General features: G+C 45.6%; 1 long non-coding RNA gene across 2 annotated transcripts; it reads left to right on the forward strand.

Moving 5' to 3' along the window:
- Positions 1–11,440: 11,440 nt before the first annotated feature.
- Positions 11,441–18,397, forward strand: LOC146201400 (uncharacterized). 2 transcript variants are annotated; one of them, XR_014705338.1, is made up of 6 exons: positions 11,441–11,622; positions 11,783–11,883; positions 12,032–14,792; positions 14,933–15,066; positions 15,654–16,059; positions 16,494–18,397. It is a non-coding gene; the product is annotated as an uncharacterized LOC146201400 (long non-coding RNA). The 2 variants fall into 2 exon arrangements; XR_014705339.1 differs by having other exon boundaries at positions 15,659–16,059.
- Positions 18,398–18,639: the final 242 nt, after the last annotated feature.

Consider the following 18,639-nt stretch of genomic DNA (forward strand, 5'->3'; position numbering starts at 1 on the left):
TTCTTGGGCAGCCATGCTGTGCTACAGGCCACAACAATTTTTCAGACTGTTCGGCGCCTTTCTGTGAGAGCAAAACTTACTGCCTTCTTGTCGTTGTTTTATTCGTGCTGCGAATGGGTTTTACTCTACAAGTAGTTTGTTTGGTCATGACACCACAGGTGCAAATCAAATGTCGCATTTTGATTGTTTTCGGAGTAATAAATGCACCTCTTGTTGCCAAAAAAATATCAACCTACCTGGAAGAACCCATATAACGTTTTTGTTTAGATGAGTAGGATGAAGCTGTCTGCAGTATCCCTTTAGGGAAGCAGCAGTGCAAAACTTAAATAACTGGAAGTATGTAAAAGCTGAGAAGCTAATATACGATAACTTAGACAAAAAAATTGAGTTGCTGCACATTAGTCCCACAGGCATCTGTACTTCCGAAGTTTACTACTTTCCTTTTTTTTTACATACCGCCCATCAAAATCTCTCAGCTGTGTACAGCCTAGCCAAGGCACTGAGTGAAGGCATTCATTTCATTACAATTTCTCGAGAAATGCAACTGTGGGTGTGTGTTCTGTAATGCTGTCTGCTTTCTTACTAAACATATGAAATTTCTAATAGTACTTCGCTATACAATAAGGGGAAGTTTGCTGCTGGAGAAGAGCAAAAATACTGGCATATTTCTGTAGATCTTTCCCTGTGATGACAATCATCACCATCATCAGCCTGACTATACCCACTGCAGGGCGAAGGCCTCTCCTATATTTCTCCACTTAACCCGGTTCTGTGCTAGCTGCATCCACTTGACCCCTGCCAACTTCTTGACCTCATCCGCCCACCTAACTTTCTGCCGCCCCCTGCTACGCTTTCCTGAGATCACAATAGTAACAGAACATCTGTTTTGCAGGAATTTATATTTTCTCTAAGCGGGGACGGTGGCGGCGTTGGCATGGCCAAAATATTTTTCTTAGCTGTGATATCACCAGCCTTATTTCAGTTCAGTTTAGTCGTTCAGTCGTGTCCGACTCTTCGTGACCCTATGGACCATGTCACGCCACGCTTTCCGGTCTCTCACTATCTTCCTAACATCACATAACTTCATCTGCAGTGCCTCGAGGATGCCATCTAACCAACGCGTTCGCTGCCTACCCCTTCTCCGGCGACCCTCAACCTTTCCCAACATCAAATCTTTCTCCAGCGACTCCTCTCTTCTTATCAGATGACCAAAGTAGCTGAGCTTTAACTTTAGAATTTGACCCTCCAATGAGCAGTCAGGGTTTATGGTCGACAATATCGACTGATTTGATCTTCTGGCAGTCCAAGGAACTCTCAAGAGTCTTCGCCAGGACCACAATTCAAACGCGTCAATTCTTCGGCGGTCAGCCTTTTTCACAGTCCAACTCTCGCATCCATACATCACAACTGGAAAGACCATAGCACGAGTTATACGGATCTTGGTTGGCAGACTAATGTCTCTGCTCTTTACTAGGCGGTCAAGGCTAACCATTGCTCTCTTTCCCAGAAGCAGGCGTCTCCTAATTTCATGGCTGCAGTCTCCTTCCGAGGTAATCTTGGAGCCCAAGAACAGAAAATCTGTCACAGCTTCCACTTCTTGTCCATTGATGCTCCAGGACTTAATAGGGCAAGACGCCATGATCTTTGTCTTTTTAATGTTCAGTTTAAGCCCAAACTTCTCACTCTCTTCTTGTACGCGGATCAGAAGTCTCTTGAGTTCCACTTCACTTTCTGCCATTAAAGTGGTATCATCCGCATATCTAAGGTTGTTGATACGTTTTCCAGCAATCTTCACTCCAGCTGAAGACTCGTCCAGACCGGCCTTCCTCATGATGCACTCTGCATATAGGTTAAATAGGCAGGGCGACAGTATGCAGCCTTGCCTCACTCCTTTCTCGATCGGAAACCAATCAGTAGGACCATGCCCAGTTCTGAGTGTGGCCTCTTGCCCTTCATACAGGTTCCTGAGGAGACAAATGAGGTGAATTGGAACTCCCATCTCTTGGAGAGCTTGCCACAATCTGCTGTGATCTACGCAGTCAAACACTTTCGCATAATCAATAAAGCAGAAGTAGACGGGTTTCTGGAACTCTCTTGCTTTTTCCATGATCCAGCGAAGGTTAGCAATTTGGTCTCTAGTTCCTCTGCCCTTGCGAAACCCAGCTTGCACGTCCGGAAGCTCCCGATCCACATACTGCTGCAGCCTACCTTGGAGGATTTTCAACATCACCTTGCTAGCATGCGAAATAAGCGCGATCGTGCGGTAGTTGGAACAATCTTTGGCACTGCCTTTCTTTGGAATGGGGATATAAACTGACCTCCTCCAATCCTGTGGCCACTGCAGGGTTGTCCAAATCTTCTGACATAATGTATGCAATCGCCCAGTAACATGTGGGACGCCTTCCAACCTGGGGGGCTCATCTTCCGGCGCCATATCTTTAATGGTATTGTGACTGGCCATAGGGTTTTCTTGGCAGGAAATACTGGAGTGGGTTGCCATTACCTTCTCCAGTGAATCACATTTCGTCAGAACTCTCTGCCGTGACCTGTCTATCTTGGGTGGCCCTACACAGCAGAGCTCACGACTTCATCGAGTTTCGCAAGCCCCTCCGCCACGACAGGGCAGTGATCCATGAAGCCTTATTTAACTATAGCTATTTTTAAATAATTAACTGAGTGCTTTAAACTATAGCTGTAATGAAACATTATTCGTCTTATTTAAATCACCTTCAGGGGCTCCCCCACGCACTAACATTAGAGGAGAGGAGAGGTGTCAAAACCTGGGAATTCACGAAGTGCTTGCAAAAGTATGGACGGAGGTCTGGTTCCACCTGGAGCGGGCATATCGCCTCTTTAGCGAGCAGAAGCTCTCGGAGCTCTGGTGTCGGCCACCTGTTATTTTTTTTTTTTTGAGATGGGTGGTAGACTTTGTTTTGTTGTGATTTCATTTAAATATCTAGGTTTGGGGGGGGGGTGACATGGATGGCATAAGAAGGATACAACTTAAAGAAAACAGCAGTGCTAGCAATGACCAATGAATGTTTCCCGGCATGTGTGTTACTCATCATCATCATCATCACCAGCCTGATTATACCCACTGCAGGGCGAAGGCTTCTCCCATATTTCTCCACTTAACCCGGTTCTGTGCTAGCTGCATCCACTTGATCCCTGCGAACTTCTTAATCTAATCCGTCCACCTAACTTTCTGCCGCCCCCTGCTACGCTTTCCTTCCCTTGGAATCCAGTTTGTTAACCTCAGCGACCATCGGTTATCCTCTCTTCGCACTACATGCAAGCTACATGTCCTGCCCATGTCCATTTCTTCTTCCTAATTTCTACAAGAATGTCGGTAACTTGAGTTATTTCTCTGACCCACTCTGCACGCTTTCTATCTCTTTATGTTACCCCTACCATTTTTCGTTCCATAGCCCACTGAACGGTAAACAATCAGTTTTTGATGTGTGAGTACACCAAACAAGCAAGAAGCATTGATAGTATTCTTCAGCTGGTAATTTTGTCTGATGGTTAGCTTCTTATTTAGGTAACCAGAAAGACCTTAAACAGACTATTTTCTGTGACGAAGAAATTGTGCATGGCAATTACTGCAGACTTAAGTTGTATCCAAGACTATAGAGGGGAAGCAGTTGTTATATTTATTTTTGTTGACGTGTCGCTATATTTATGATTCTGACATTGATGAGAAATTGCAAATGAACACTTTACACAAGGGCAGAGGTCGTACTTATGAAAAAAAACAGAAACTAAAGAACAAGGACTACATAAAATGTGTTGAGAAACTATATGGCATTTCAGGTTACTAGCAAACCTAAGAATGCTGCAAAACATGTGCACACTTGCACCATGATATAACAGATCAACATAAAGCTATACACGTGCAGCCTTTTATCCAATGCGCACAGAAATTCCCAGTGCTGCTGCTGCTATTGGAATAAACGGTAGAATTTCACCCCTGGTAGGAACTTCACGCAGGTGCATTGAGCATCCAATGATGCAATATTGTATGCGAGACATTGCGAAATCCTTACAACTGCAAACATACTGGCTTATGCCGCCGTGAAACAGCAAGGCATAGGCTTCCGCTGGGGATCACATAGGGTCGCTTGTGGCATGATTGTTATACTTGCACTGTGGCTCTGTCGCTTTGAAGTTAGGATTGTTATTGTATTCGCCGTACTTTCTTTCATGAGGAACCTATTCTGTTTTTCATTTCTGTGCGCCCCACCCCTTATGTAATACCCTCTAAGGTATTAAAGTGAAGTGAAGTGAAGTAGTGTGCAAAAAAAAAAATAATAACATTTGTTAAGGAGCTGACTTAGAAAAACAAGGGGGCTGTACATACCCCTTAGGTTGTAAGTTGGGCATCACTGACCTTCATTTTAATGGTGGGCTCGTTACTGCCCGCTATCTAGGCAGCGGGCAGTTACATCATCTTTTACTGTCAAGTTTCAAAGATATTCAGAGGAAGATTCCTATTTTGAAAATTTACGTTTTAAAATGTCCTGCCGTGTTTCTTACCGCTAAAGCTAGGTATACTTTTTTTATCTAGACGCGGAGTGTTCGACTACCACAAAAAAAAAAATAGTTGAAAATTCAGCAGACTGTCCTTCAGATGTGAAGAATTTGCTACATTGTACAGAATCCATGAGGGGATCACGACAGGCAGTGATCCCCTTCATGGATCACTGCCTTGTCGTGGCGGAGGGGCTTGCGAAACTCGATGAAGTCGTGAGCTCTGCTGTGTAGGGCCACCCAAGATAGACAGGTCACGGCAGAGAGTTCTGACAAAATGTGATTCACTGGAGAAGGTAATGGCAACCCACTCCAGTATTTCCTGCCAAGAAAACCCTATGGCCAGTCACAATAGAGAGCAATGGTTAGCCTTGACCGCCTAGTAAAGAGCAGAGACATTAGTCTGCCAACCAAGATCCGTATAACCCGTGCAATGGTCTTTCCAGTTGTGATGTATGGATGCGAGAGTTGGACTGTGAGAAAGGCTGACCGCCGAAGAATTGACGCGTTTGAATTGTGGTGCTGGCGAAGACTCTTAAGAGTTCCTTGGACTGCCAGAAGATCAAATCAGTCGATATTGTCGACCATAAACCCTGACTGCTCATTGGAGGGTCAAATTCTAAAGTTAAAGCTCAGCTACTTTGGTCATCTGATGAGAAGAGAGGAGTCGCTGGAGAAAGATTTGATGTTGGGAAAGGTTGAGGGTCGCCGGAGAAGGGGTAGGCAGCGAACGCGATGGTTAGATGGCATTCTCGAGGCATTGCAGATGAAGCTATGTGATGTTAAGAAGATAGTGAGAGACCGGAAAGCATGGCGTGACATGGTCCATAGGGTCACGAAGAGTCGGACACGACTGAACGCCTGAACTGACTGAACTGAACAGAAAATATGCCATTTCATACACAACATGCAATGCTGCCAAAGGCAGTATGCCTGTGTACCGACTGCATTCGTGCCTGAGAAACAGTTTGTCCTACATCCAAGTCCAAAGTGCAGACATGGATCGTCCAACTGACCTATGGAGACATCTATCTTAACACTGAGCATATTCATCAGTGTCACCCTTGACTACAGCAACGGATGCAGAATTACCAGCATTACCGTACCTGTCATGTGGAATGTGATGAAACAACGAAGCAGTGTGAGAACCTCCTTATAGTGCCAATGGCATCAAGACTACCAGAACAGAAGCTGTCATTAAGTTACTGGCCAGACAACAGAAAGGAAATCAGCAGCTCTTTATGTAGCCAACAGCCACTGTGACTAAACAATGTTGAGGAGAATGTTTTCTCTTCTTAGTTCGTAGTTCTCGTAAGTGGAGAATGAGGTGTGCATTTTTTTTACCTGACAGACTATTCGAGAGAAAATAAAACAATGTCCTCATTTCCTACCCAGATTTGCATGGTTAATGACATGTACAGAAGAAAAAAAACGCCATAGGTATTTTTCCCTTACCCTACTCACAGAAAATGAGGTTGTCATTTATTCGTCTTAATAAGCTTTGGCGGGTCGCGATGGTTAGGTACATACATCGCCACTAACTTTTCAGATGCTTTAAACTGAAGATGGAGTCAAGAAAATGTGTAATAATGAACTGTGAAATCAAAGAGACACAGGCCTACGCGAATGGTATATGATAATAACACGAGCCCTTTCAAAGCAGTTATTTTCATAGCAGCAGATAAATCAGGTCATAAATGTACGGCACTGCAGTGTTCTAAAAGGTGAGAAAATAGTTGTTTTGAATCTATGGAGCACTGACCTGTAGTAGATTTTGGTGCACGAAATGCTGTTTTAAATACAAGAAAGGTTATACACATATATTTCATGCAGAACTTTACAACGAACAAAACGTTTTAGAAATGTTGCAAACAAGGTCCAGCCATATGTATACATTGAGCATTATCGGCAGGTGGCCAGCTTCCACGATACACACGTCTTAGGATCCGGGATTTAGAACTGACATGAAGAGTCGTTCCTTCAGGAAGAACGTTAGTCACTACTTTTAATGTAGCCAAGTGGACATGTACCTGCCATTTTTATCGCAGCTCAAGCACAGGTGACCGATAGTTCTGAGCCTTGCCTGTTGCACCCACAGAAATGTCGCGGCTCTACGACAACAGTTGCTGCTGCAGGTGACAAGAACACAATGGGAGCCCGACAACACTGCATCGCGATCCATGGTCCATGGATGCGTATCCATATTGGCAAGCAAGACGTTGGGCGATTACGTTGTCATGGAAAAGTCTGTACTCACGATCTCACCGCATCTCTTTCGCTACAGTGTACTAGAATAATCACACGCATAACACCGTATAGTGCCAGCAGCTGTGGTACATACCTTCAGATAATTCTTTCCCTGCACAATGCTTGCTGTAGTACGTGCCATCTCTGATGATCACTTGCAGCTGAAGGCCTTTTGTAAGGTCAGACAGTGGCATCCTTGGCATTTCCAAAGCACCTCTGCAAAGGCCGTACGAGTCAACGTTCCTTAAAATACTCTCTTCGCAGCTCAAAATGCGCCCTGCTTCAATGCGACGCCCGCAGAGGTGCGCTGAATATGCGATGCCGGGCATACCGTCTTGGGAGAAAATCACCGCACGCTCGGATAAAATGTCCTCGTTTTCACGCATTTTAAGTTTGCAGTAAACCACCCCTTCGTGGTTAGGAATTCGGTGGCAGCTCCAATAAGCGGAAGGATCACAAAGCTTGAGCAAGCCTTCTGTTAAAGTTGCCTGTGTAGTGGCAGTCACCTCAGGTTCGTGATCAGCATGCAACTGGCACGGCTGCTCGATGGAAGCGCACAGGGTGCGGCCTGCTGCGTCGCGCCGCCGTCAATGGGCAAGCGCGTCCTTGGAAAGTTTACAGTTGCTCCCGCTATTTCTACTGAGGGCGCCACTGTTCGGGGACACGTCGCCGCCGGGGTCACCGGCTCTGAGCGCGCGGTTTGCTTCCTTTCTGGGCGCGTCCACCTCGCGTCTGCTTGGCAAACGCAAACGTTTTTGTGTGCGCGTGTGCAAGCACGTTAACGTTGAGACTGGCTGCGTTTGTTTTTTAAGGCGAAAGCCGTTCTAGGCTCACGGAGCGAAAATCTATGTGCAGAAGCTGTGCCTGTTATGGGTGCGTCGCATCTGTGCACTGGTGTGCCAGTCGCAAAAGCGGACGTGCAAGGAGGGAGATTAAGAATGAAAATGATTGATGGTGATAGGTAATCAATAAAAGTTATAGACATTTATAGAGGTAATGACTAATGCTAATGACTAATAATGGTTAATAAGGACCAAAATAATTTGTAATGACTAGTATATCAAACTACGACATGTAATGACCGCAATTGATTAGAAATGAGTAAAAGTGCTTAGCGATGTGTGGTAATGACTCATCATTACTGTTAATGACTACGAAATGACCAATATGTGAAACGACGACATGCAAGGACCACTGCTGATTGTAAATGAGTAACCTGCTTAGTTATCAGTGATAAGAGCTACAATGACTATGCAGGCAGACTCATCATGACTGAAAAACGACCAATATATCAAACGACGACTTGAAATGACGAACTGTGGAAAACAATGAGAGGCAAATGATAGGAGAAGGGTAGGTGTTCGCCGTCCTCCGCTTAAGAGACATCTAAGAGACCCTCTAATTTTATCTGCTGAGCTCGCTGCAGGCAAATACAGCAGCGAGGAGTGGAAATGCACTCGCTTCCTCTGAAATGAAAGTGGCACTGAGGTTAAAAAGTCCAGATGCTGAAGCATAATGCCCTATCAGCTGCCATTGAATTTGCTACAAGGGACAGCAGATTGGACTTGTTGGTGATTAATTATAGGTTAACCATGCAAACAGCGAGACGGAAACACAGGAGAAGACGGCACAACCGCGCTAGTTGTGTCGTCCTCTTTTCCTGTGTTCCCGTCATGTTGTTTAACCTATTTATTTACCAGGAAGCTGGCCAGTGAACTAGGATTTTTAACGATGTGTTGTGAAGCAGATGAACACGATGAGGTGGCACCAGAAGCTTTTCTCGCAGGGTATGTTGCGAGGGCATATCAGAAAAGGCTACGAAGGTTTTTTTTTTATATAAGCATGCAGTTTGTTTGAAATTTTGACGTGCTAGTCTGAGTGGCCTTGCAAGTAAAGGAGCCTGTGCATACAACATTTGTTTATACTGTTGAGACTGTTTGAGCCGATGCGATAAAATGAAAAGCCACGTTCCAAAGAAAATCCAGCGCTCGCTCTGTCGGCGGAAAGTCGGAAAAAAACCTCTCTTGTAAGAGGCACTTTAGTTGATGATATGGCCAGACACCTTTGGCTCAATGAGAACACATGACATGTTCAATGTGGCAGCAGCTGCCAAACCAGAGAGAGTCAATAAGATGTAAGGGTGAAATGGGAATTATTGAAAGCGGGACCCATAGATACCAAGTCAGGCACACTATACTCCTATAGGGCACGTTCGTACGGCTTCGGTGAAAAGGGGCTTTATATAGCTATGTGTAGGGTGTTATTTCATATAATGCTGTGGCTTAAGGCTGCATTCTAATGATATGCGACAGAGGCAGCAATTACGGGATACGGTGAATAAGCAGGTAGCAAAGTGCGGGCACTCTAACGAGGCTCCTCAAGGAGACTTAAGAACGCCAAGTTTTATTCATCACTACCAGTCAGTTCAGTTCAGTTCAGGCGTTCAGTCGTGTCCGACTCTTCGTGACCCTATGGATCATGTCACGCCACGCTTTCCGGTCTCTCACTATCTTCTTAACATCACATAGCTTCATCTGCAATGCCTCGAGAATGCCATCTAACCATCGCGTTCGCTGCCTACCCCTTCTCCGGCGACCCTCAACCTTTCCCAACATCAAATCTTTCTCCAGCGACTCCTCTCTTCTCATCAGATGACCACTACCAGGTTGTTGCTTAATTTATGCGATATTTGGTAATGGTTTTGAGGCGACATGTCAGTCGAGCAAGAGCATGTTGCAGGAAATATGAGTCAACCGGACAAGTTACAGGTTAATGAAAACCAAGGACAATGGAGGCTTGATGCACCCCACAAAGGAAGTAATCAAGCTTTGTCAGCTTACGAGCACCTTCATTAACAGGATGATGAAGTCTGAAGAGGTTCGGTGAAGTAGCAAGCTGTGTAAACTTTTGGTTTCATCATTGTTTTCTCACTGTACACAGTACCTGCAGCTAATCTATAAAAACAATGATAGTCCCATGCTAAGGCGCTATGCAAGATGTCGTTAAGTTGCTGCCTCCAATGATAGAGAGCTAAGCTGGAAATGTCAACTCAACAGTGGAGCAATGTTTATGGCTATGGCATTAACCTCTCTCAAGAAAGGTTTTCCGTCTGCGATTTGTAATTTTCTTCCTTTTTTTGTGTAGCCATTAAATAAGCATACTCGGCTGCTCGCTGAATCTCGGCTGCAGTTGCGCTCAGCCGCGCGAACATTCTTGTGATCACAGCTAAGAGTTTCACAACAGCAACACTCGATGCGCTTTCTTCCATTGAAAATTACGAACCAGCAAAAATGTATGGGCTTGCGAGCAGCCAATAAAAATAGTAATAAAAACGTTTGGCGCATATACGTAGCCCCTTGAGGCTACCGGCTCTATCAAGCGCGCTTACTTTGTCCGGTCATGCAAAATGCGGGAAGCCATGACGGATAGCGTTCTGGCGTACAAAGTTTAAGGTCTCCAACTGAGTCGAAGATCCCAGGTTATCATCTAGATTTAACCTAATAAACATCTTCATATTTCCACCGTAAAATTTGTCACAATGGGATGGCAAGGTTGGTTACATGCCGCATTTTCACAGATGTTGCTCATAGTAGGACTTTTTTATTGGATAGGGCTGGCAGCTTAGAGTAGGTTGACATCAATTTGTGTTTAAAAGCTGTTGGCAGGAATGAGTAAATTGTATGAAAATGACACACGGAATTCGCGACATAGTTAATTAAGTGGTTATGCATTAGGCTACCATGACAGCTGAACAGCTTCGACTTGTTCACAGCCGGGTCACATTTTAATGTGACGAACAACTGGATCCGAATGCAACATCACGGTAATGCGAGCTCTCCAATCGAGTGGCCTTGAACCACCGTCACTATAAGTTTTTCGGGGTACACTCCAGTATACATCCTTGCCGAGCAAGCGCTAAGTTCTGACATGGTCACACTAGACATGGCAGTATATACTAATTCTTGTTGCCAAATTTTGTGAAGCGGAGCTCTTAAATCCTTAAAATAAAAGGCTTCTACCACGCCTACGCCTCCCTCAAAGCGCAGCCAGGCGCAGCTCTCCGCGCGCGGCTGTCCCCGAACGGTGGCACCGCGGCGGTAGCGACTGGAAGTAGGCGCCTCCCTCCGGTTTCGGGCGACGTAGCAGGCCGCTTTTTCTTGGCAATGGGCGCAAAGGTAGGGAGGCGGGGCCTTTAAACGTGTCGCTCCGCCATGTAGTCCGCCCGCGCGGCTTTCGGCCTGCATAGACGTTGCAGATCATTTCTTTCGTTTGCTTCGACAGCCAGCGTCTCTAGAACTTGATTAGAATCTTGTCTGGTGAAAACGCTTCAAGTCGTTGCGGAGTGAACGAACCAGAACCGGAACGACCCGAACAGGCGGCAGTCGCCATCTTGTCTGCAAAGTCAGGGCGTCTCTAAACCCCGCGACAGACATCGCAGAAGAAAACCTGGCGGAGCCAAGACAAGTGTTTTAGACATAACAGCTTCATTTCGGAAAATCAGTTTTGTTATAAAAAATATAATGTAAATAACTAGCGCTGAGATTTCAATTTGTTTTTGCAGAAACTACTCATGTAACTAGGGACTATATTCAGCTGCGTAGGAAGATGGTGCGTTTTGGCTCTGTTGCTTTGGCTTCATTGCCAAGAAAAGGTGTCCCCGAGTATAGTGCGCTTCCATCGAGCGGCCGTGCTACTGCCTAGTTTTATCGTCCGCTTTTATTTCGCGCAAATTCAACCGGTCTCAACCTCCTGCAGCAGTCAGCGTTTGAAAAGAACAGCAAATACGCAGCTGATGATTGCAGCCTCTTTTACAGATTCTCCGTGCCGAAGTTCACCAAAACATGCGTAAGTACATGTGGGTCTGTCGGTCTTGATCAGAGGAGCTTTTGCTCGATACGATATTATACTGCACATAATAATGTGTTTTTTTTGGAGCATATGCTCATCTTGTTACTTCTTGCATCTTTTTTTGTATATATAAATGGTGTATGCGCTGATCGCGCAGGAAGACGTGCTGAGCCGATTGGTGTCTGTGTCCTTGGTATCTCCTTCCCCAAAATGCTCGCCTTTCACGATATATGAAGGGATACTCACTATACCGATCAAGTAAGTCCAATTAGCCCCGGTTTTGTTCGATACGACAATACACTGCAAATAACAATATTTTTCTGGAGCGCGTATATATATGCGCATCGTGTTACTATGTACATTTTTTTAATGATCAATGTGTGCGCATTTTGCTTTGATTGCGCAGGAAGACGTGCCGAGCCGATTTGGAAACGAGCTGCGGCGGTGGAAATTAGCTCTTTTCTCGCTGCAGTCCGAGGTCCGGTCTCCTCGTCTTTCACTTCTTCATATCGAGGTGTATGCACTGACATGTATGCCGATCAGGTAAGTCAAATTAGCGCTGATTTTCTTCGATACGACAATGTACTGCAACTAATTATGTATTGTTTTGAGACTTATGCGCATCTTGTTACTGTAAATTCATATTTTGTACTTGGTGTGCGCCTTGCGTTGATCGTGCAGGAAGATGATATCAGCCGATCTGGAAACTTGCTGCGACAGTAGAAGCTCGTTTCGCTGAAGCCTGAGGTCATTAGTCTCCTCTGCACTAATTTGCTTGCCTTTCACTTCTTCATGGCGGTGCATTTGCCGGACAGGTATTAGCGCTGATTTTGTTCGGGAAATTCGATTATCCGACTCGCATCGATTGGACGCGTGCAACCCGGTTAAATGTTAAATGCTATCACTGATATAAATATTTCAGCACCCCTCGCCATAGGAGCGATCAGAAGCTCTACAAGCATCATCGCTGCTGCCAAGCCAAAGTTTGTGATAGGACTGAGTACAAGACTATTGCCGTGTTTTTATTTTTTTATTTTTTTGCTGCGCAATGATGTCTATACGTGAACATTGATGACTGAGTGATGCGGTATGCTGGCAAGGTAAGTGAGCCAGTGCGTTCATTTTGTGGATTTTGGAATTATATGTGATGCACACAGATCTGAGCCGTTTCACATTGATTTTGCTCTGTGCGCTTGCTTTCTGGGCAAGCAGTTGTATTTTCATCGTGCGGATTATTTCGATCATGCTGCTCATGAGGTCATGAGGTGTTCAGCTAACGTGTGCCAATAGAGGCTTTACAAAAGTTAGCGCCATCCCAAGCATCCTTGGCCGACCATTTACGTGTGGCCGACGTTCGGAAAATGGTCGGCAGCCTACTTAGTCGGCTAGTAAACCACGGCAAGCGGTCGGCCCGGAGGTAGCCGCCAGCCATTTCGGCAAGTAGTTCACAGCGGGCTTTGGCCCGACTTTTTGGGCGGACTAAATGCCGGGCACGGCATTTAACGGTTAATGGCAAGAGTGCGGCAATGCGTCGGCCCGACTGTTGAGGCGGTACATTGAAAAAAAAAGTTATGAAGAGCACGACTGCTACTTTTTTTTTAAATTTGCCTGTTACTTGGCTTTGGTTTTTCGCGATGTTATGTAATTTGCGCTTAGTATGGAACAAAATGATACATGCTATTTAGTGTAAATGTTTTGCTACATTAATTAATGCTATTGTTTGTTTAACTTGTCGCTCACATTTTTAGTGAACCATATACTGTTAGTAAAATTATTTACCGAGTTCTGATAAACAGCAAGCCACAAGATGACCGCGATTTCATGTGTAGATCATCTCATTATACTGTTTGCTTATTACGAAGCGCAGCTGTAGGTAATGTAACATCAGTTATATTTTGGCGCACAAGCTCCCGTACACCCCATTTAGCCCGTATCACTCACTGAAATGCGTCCGCTATATGGCAGGGCACTTAAGTAGACGCAACTTCTCATTGTAAGGGAGGAGAAGGCTATTGTGTAGAATAAAAGAAGCAGACAGAAGAGATAAAGCACACGGGGGCAGAAATTATGCGTAGGGCACTGGCAAGCCTTGGCCGCGGCGAACGCTCCGGAAGGCAAGCAAAGAGACAAATTCTAGAAACACTACTTCCCAGCAGGAGAAGAGAAATGCGTACAGGGAGGGAGACCCGGACCAAACAAACCGACCTCGCGCTCGGACGTTTCGAAGGAAGGGCGGAAAAGAGGGGGGAAATGGTGGGAAGGGCGGGGCAACTGTGTCACCCCCGCAGCTCGAAAGTTGGTGGCGAGCGTTCCTGACTGGGCGAGAGAAGAGATGTGTACACGCCGACTTTGAAGAGAGCATGCAGTTTTGTGGTATTTGTATACTATTTTTGAAGGAGCTCTTTTCGAACAAAGTTGTCTTACGATCAAATACATGAAGAAAAAAAACGAAGGGAAATGATTATTGTCCAGGTTATTAATCGCATACTTTTTTTCTCAAAACAGTCTGGTAAAGCTAAGAGCCGCGAGAAAACGGGCCAGCGTCCTTGTCATTTGGTTTTGTTTCTTTGCGTGTGGCCCATTCATCCTCTTTTACGACCTGCCGGGGTGGGACGGGCGGCTCTTTTCATTTTTTTTTTTCGGAAGTCGGAGGGGCGCATTTTCGCCGCGAGCGGTCCGATTCTACACCGGAAACTACCCCCCTCTCCTCCCCCGCTTCTTGTCAACAGTTCTTGGAAGACTCGGCAGCTTGTGCTCGTGGGTGCGTGCGTGCTTTCAAGTTCATTGCAGAAGTGTAGAGCGCGACCAAGAGACGATCTCGAGCGCGCGAGGACGCTGTACGTGCCAACGAAATGTTGGAAATGTAAGCGCGTTTTCCAAAGTTGCGCGTTATTAGTTAAAATTACAAGACAGTCAACTTTGTTACCTTCAATAACTAGGCGCTGGACAACCAGGTACCTCTTTTTCATTCGCATTTATATACTGTCAGGACAAGTGACTGTAGTAGTTTTCAACCGCTGTATCCTTTCAGTAACTCCGCCAAGCCATCCTGAAGTAACGAAGGGAAAGGCGCAGTATCTGTCACTGCGCCTTTCCCTTCCTATGAACCAACCAACCAACCAACTTCTTCACATCGAAGTGCATGCACTGACATGTATACCGACCAGGTAAGTCAAATTAGCGCTGATTTTCTTCTATACGATAATGTACTGCAACTAATTATGTATTGTTTTGAGGCTTATGCGCATCTTGTTACTGTAAATGCATATTTTGTAATTGGTGTGCGCGCCTTGCGCTGATCGTGCAGGGAGGCGATATCAGCTGATCTGGAAACTGGCTTCGACAGTGGAAGCTCGTTTTGCCGAAGCCCGAAGTCTCCTCTACACTAAAACGCTGGTCTTTCACTTCTTCATGGCGGCCCTAGCAAAAAAGACCAATAGGGTGCGTTATTGGTTTTATAAGAATCGGTATTGGTTCTGTAGGTATTCTATGTGTTTTATCTGCATTTCTATGAGACTTATTCAGAAACTCATAAATCTTATAGACTGGTACATATTTGTCCTATAGGCAATAGTATTGGTTTCATAGGTTTATCGGTGGGTTGTATAAGAAAAGTATCAGACCAGTGCAGAAGCCCATACATCTTATAGGCTGATACATGCTTGTCTTGTAGACTACTACATATTGGTTCATGTGTCTGATACATCAGTATGCCTTTGTTTATGGGTCTTGCATGCAGGATCAGTACGTTGGAGATTTTAGGTCTTTGTCATTGTTTCCTTTTCCATCTCGGACACATCCCCAAAACTCACGCATTCATCCCGTTTATTGAGTGTTGCCGTAACGTACAATATTAGCCGCAATAACAATTGAGAACGCTGCGCGCGGTCTCAACAAACTACGTACGGTTGGAGCCGCAAGACGCGCGACGCTGTTGCTACTGGATCACTGAATGGAGATGGGAAAGCACGCGGATATAGCACGGTTCTGTCCGGGCCCAGCTCAGTCACAATCACCTACATGTGCAGAGCAGGACGGTGAAATGGATTGAGAGGCGCGCGTCCAAGCAACTGCAACGCTGCAACCGCCGCTGAAGCGAGAGGAGTCGACATCGAGCACGCGACGAGTACGGCTCGAGCTGCCGACGCGGTAGCGCGATGCCGGCGGCGCCATAGGCGGCGCTTCGCAGCGGAGAGGTAGGTTTCCTTTCTCTCACTCCCACTCCCGCGCAAGCGTTCCCGTGCTGGCCTCTCTCATCCTCCTTTCCACCTCTCCCCTGGGCGCGCATGCGCAGCTCCGTAGAGGCATTGGCGCTGGCGCGATCGCTGATCGGGCGGCAGTTCGGTCGGTGCCCTGTGTTCATAAGTTTTCGCCGATTTTCGGGGTGCTTCTCGAGGATATCAACGTTCCAGCGCACGTTCAGCTTTTGATCAGGTGCGTGTGCATCACTTGCAACTTCGGGCTGACGTTTATACTTTGTCAGTGTATGATGTGGCTTTGCGTTGCAGAATGCCGTTGCCTGCACGCCAACAAAGGAATTTGAATCGCGCGGTGTGACATAACGCAGCGTCGAGTTTTAAAGTTGTCGGCACGATTTCTTGAAAGTACTGATGAAACTTTTTAGCGTTAATCTGTTTTCAAATATCGTGCGCACTGTGTTTAAGTGGCAGAACCTGTGGTGAGGCGCAAGGCGGAATGTTGGTTCAGCAGCTACCTCGGCGTTCAGTAATGGCGGCGCCTCTCCTAACTGACGCGCGCAATCGCGGTTGCCGGTATATGTGTGGACCGATTTTTTGAAGTCATGGTGGTATCGCGTTCTTGAAATCGCTTATTGTTCAAGCTGTAACGCAATTTTTTATTTCTTTCAGGTGCCTTAGCATTCGAGAGACTACATCATCGGGCCGAAATCCGCAATCTTGGAATCGAGGGCTACCTGGATGCAGTCAATGTTTGGATTATGTGCCAGTATGCGTTGCCGCTGTCATTGTGGATTAAAATGTGTATACATGCACCTGCTGCGAAACTCATCCCTAGAAAATGGAACATAGCTGCCCTCTCCTTTCAGGTGTCCGGAGAGGTAAAACACCCGCAGCTACTCGATGAGACCCATATTCCATAGGGCCTACAAAACCAATAGGAAGCCTACTGGTTTTGTAGGTCTATCAGATTATTGACAGCTATGGGTGTACTAGCATTACAGACCTATCAGTTTATCAGATGCCATAGGACCGATAAAACCATAGCCTACACGACCAGTAAACAATTGACCTATAAAACCAATACTCCAGTAGACCTGTAAAACCAATCGGCTAGGATACCCATAAGACCAATACTCTGGCAGACCTATAAAACCAATATCAATAATCTGATAAGCTATTAGTTTTCTATCGGATTTTTTTGCTAGGGGGTGCACTTGCCGGACAGGTATTAGCGCTGATTTTGTTCGAAAAATTCGATTATCCGACGCACATCGATGGGACGCATGCAACCCAGTTAAATGTCAAATGCTATCACTGATATAAATATTGCAGCACCCCTCGCCATAGGAGCGATCAGAAGCTGTACTAGCATCATCGCTATACTGCCAAGCAAGCTCTTGCCAGGCCTCAGTAGAAGATTTATGCCTTGTTTATTATTTTTTTTTGCTGCTGTAATGATGCATATACTTGAAAATTGATGATTGAGTGATGCGGTATGCTGGCAAGGTAAGTGAGCCAGTGCGTTCATTTTGTGGATTTTGGAATTATATATGTGATGCACACAGATCTGAGCCGTTTCACATTGATTTTGATCTGTGCGCTTGCTTTCTGGGCAAGCAGTTGTATTTTCATCGTGCGGATTATTTCCTGGTGCTTACATGCTCATGCGGTGTTCAGCTAACTTGTTTCAAGCTTAAAAAATTTAGAACGGGTTCTATAAGCTTCTAAGAGTTGGGCTGTCTAAATAGCCGTCTTGGCTGATGAGACAATTTTTAAAATAATGCTCGGTTGTTAAATAACGATAATAAATCAGATGACTTATCGTTAAATATCCGGTCGCTTTTGCTGTAAAAGTTCCATCTAGTTTGAGAAAATTAAGCTGTATTCTACGGAATAAACTTATTGTAGGTTTCATGTAAATATCGCGGAAACTGTTTGTTCTGCCGCGTTGGAATCCCTCACACGCGCTCTATGACAAGCGCGGACACTTGGTTTTGCTAGAATTATTAAATTGCAGCATTAGCATATAAGAACGCGCTTCGGTGGGATAAGGTTTGAGTGCGCTACGGTTGCAAATTGCAACATCATGACTCCAGCAAAACAAAGTGATCGCGCCTTTCTCGCGGATTCACGGATCCTGATTACCTATTGCGGCTTTGCGCTAATGCGTTTTCAGTAGGGTCGCATGAAGTCAAGCGCATAAAATATATTGATGTGATAGTGCAGTTGGTGGCAGTGAGCAGACATTATTTTTTCTACCTTTTCACCCTATATTTGCCTGCAATGTAAAAGTCTAGGCGAAAAGGAAATATTTAATTAAAACACTTTTCTTCATACAGCGGGCCAAGATGGAACCTGCCGCAGATCCGACCAGTCGCAGAGATCGACAGGCTGCCAAAAGAAGGAGACCAAGCCTCAAGCCCATCTTCCATATGTGGCACACGCGCAGTCATATATCCACGCTTATTAAAAAGCAAATCGCGAGCTTTTTCTGAACGCTGTTGACAAATAAATTTTTCACCAAATACTGCAGCTTTTGTTTCTCCATGGCATCAGAAAAGCTACAGCTTTTCTTGGTGCATTTGTATGTGCTACCCCGTTATATATGCATGGGCCACGATATATTAAATGCATGGCATCAACCGGCCGACGTACGGTCTTTCGTCAGCAAAATGCTAGGGCAGACGAGCGGCCGACCATTCAGTAACGCTGGCAGACGGCAGGCCCACGTGCGGCAGGTGGTCCGTCACGTCGGGCCAAAAGGTCGGGCCGTCGTCGATTGCCGAAAATCGGCCGACGTTAGGCCAGTGTCAAT

The sequence above is a fragment of the Amblyomma maculatum genome, chromosome 2, assembly GCF_055883805.1.
Source record: "Amblyomma maculatum isolate TAMU_Amacu chromosome 2, ASM5588380v1, whole genome shotgun sequence".
NCBI lineage: Eukaryota > Metazoa > Arthropoda > Arachnida > Ixodida > Ixodidae > Amblyomma > Amblyomma maculatum.